Here is a 911-nt window from a genome sequence, read left to right on the forward strand (position 1 = left end):
ATATATATAATTTGGAGGTTTTCTTAATTTGTAAAATGTAATCATGGGCATTTTTTAAGTTTCTTTGATTTAATATATTTGTGGTCAAAAGTGTATATTTAAATTTGTGTCTATTTTTTCACTTAACATGACACTAAGGGCTGCCAATGAATCTAACAGTCAGCCCAAAATAGTGCTCTGATGTGCAGAGTCCTGACAACCAAAGCCAGAAATGATTGGAGTGAATCTAAAATTAAAATGGGCAGCGCATCGCTGAATAGGGGTTGAACTGAAGGAGAAATAAAGCAGTATCTGTACAGAGTGGAAGCAAAGATTAGCATGAGGGCGCCTGTGAGTATTTTCTCAGACTGAGATAAAATATCACGCCCACTAATTCATAATTTGTTAATTTAGACAACTTAGAAAGCCTATATCAAGCTATATATATATATACTCTGAGTATATATATATATATACTCTGCATATTTGATGTGTATAGTGCTATCAGCTTCTGCTGATATCAAATTGAATGATTGAGTGAACCCTCAATTTAAATCCCAGCTTTAGCTGCTGTTCCTGTCCCTCTCAACCATCTTCTGACTCATTGGTTGGTTACAAGGTCCATGTGGGCATTGCTCCAAATGCAGTTTCCCAATGCCATTTCCCCAGAGTGCCTGATTCAGGAATCTGAGGCTCAAGGATCTGAATATTTAAATGACACCCCAAATTCAGGTCGGTCCCAACTATAGTTTGCAACTACTAATTAGACCTACATTGTCTGGTTCTCTCCTTATTGGCTCCTTAGAAATCACCCCTTGCTTTCGCTTATCTTCTCAAGCAAACACTTCTCCTTCACTGTTACCAGGTTCTCTATGGCTGGTTTCAGTCTCTCTGCCTCCCATCTTCAAATGACCTATGTCTCCACCCATCTC

Source organism: Condylura cristata, unplaced genomic scaffold (genome assembly GCF_000260355.1).
Source record: "Condylura cristata isolate star-nosed mole 26May11 unplaced genomic scaffold, ConCri1.0 scaffold00013, whole genome shotgun sequence".
Lineage (NCBI taxonomy): Eukaryota > Metazoa > Chordata > Mammalia > Eulipotyphla > Talpidae > Condylura > Condylura cristata.